This window comes from Lampetra planeri, unplaced genomic scaffold (assembly GCF_965212315.1).
Source record: "Lampetra planeri unplaced genomic scaffold, kcLamPlan1.2.h2 scaffold_1304, whole genome shotgun sequence".
NCBI classification, from domain to species: domain Eukaryota; kingdom Metazoa; phylum Chordata; class Hyperoartia; order Petromyzontiformes; family Petromyzontidae; genus Lampetra; species Lampetra planeri.
Window position 1 is genome coordinate 1 of NW_027614021.1, and position 1,429 is coordinate 1,429.

Consider the following 1,429-nt stretch of genomic DNA (forward strand, 5'->3'; position numbering starts at 1 on the left):
GCTCGCGCTCTGACGTGAAACTTCCCCCAAATTGCCTATGGTTGTGCGCAAGTTTTGCTACATGCGTAAGCAAAGAGGAAGAAAAAAAAAAGGAAAAAGGTTGAGTATGTATTCTCTCCTGTTCCATTCAGAGCCCCCCCTCGCCCCTCACACCCTCCTCCTTCTCTCTCATCTCCTGTGTCTGGAGGGAACCGACTGAATGAGGGCAACCCTACTCCTGTCAGAAAAACAGTGAGGGGAGACGGGGATTCAATGATTTAGTGAGCAGTCATGAGAAGAGAGGGAGAGAGAGAGATGCGTGCTCTGACGCCAATCGCCTCGTGACTCTGTGCGTGCGTGCGTGTGTGTGTGTGTGTGTGTGTGGGGGGGGGGGGGGGGGGCTGCCAATGACGTGGAGGGTGTTAGCTATTCTGTTTGTGGAGAGAGCTCTGGCTTCACTGGGGGAGTGCGTGCGTGTGTGTGATGTATGTGTGAACGGGAACATCCTGTGACTCACAAAGGACGTTTGTTTCTGGCTGCGAGTGGATTTCAATCGATCATCTCCTACGCAGACCCATCGGAGATCAATCCACGTCCACAGCCTTCAGGTGGATCTGTGATCTGTGTTTGAGTTTCTTTTCACGGCATATATATTATTATTTGATCGTCACACAACGTCACGCCCGTTTACGATTCACGCCAAAGACGATTCAAACCGCCGCTCTTCACCAGCAGCAGCTATCTTTGTTGTACTGAGTGTACTGTTTGGTGTAGTGTTTGGTGTACTGTACAGAACCATGGTGGTCAGCCTGTTAAGCTCCGCCCACAGAGTGTACATGGCTCAGAGCCCCGCCTACATCAGACAGACCCACGTGATTGGTCCAGACTGAAGGAAACTGAGGGAGGCGTGGAACAGGAAAGAAAAAAACAAGTTCATTTCCAGTAGAAAGATGATTTAAAAAGGCAAAAAGAATAAAACAAATAGTTTTTTTTCAGTTTCTGGAACTCCTGCGAGCGAGGCTCACTCACTCTCTGACTGCACTTCCTGATATGCAGTCCTGTGGTTGTAATTCATACATTTCCTGTACGTTTTCAGTGTCATTCAGGGCGTATTTGCACCTTGTTTCTGTGTTTTTTCAGCCTACTAGCGTTTCCGTTCATGACTCGTCTGATTCCATTCCGGCAGTGACTCAGTTCTCAGGTTAATGCCTTGTGTATGATACGTGCAGCCTGGAACCTGCCTGGTATGTCATTAGATACGAGCCCATCCATGTCATGGAACATCAGTATGAAAAACACCTGGGGCAACATAATTGTTATCGTTCCATTTCTGTTAATGAACATGGACATTAATTCTTCATTTAGCTCGCAGGCCAGAGACCCTTTCATGTGTAAATAAATATGGTGCCAGAACTTAACCAGACAGATTGAAATGTGGAAAGAAATGCAC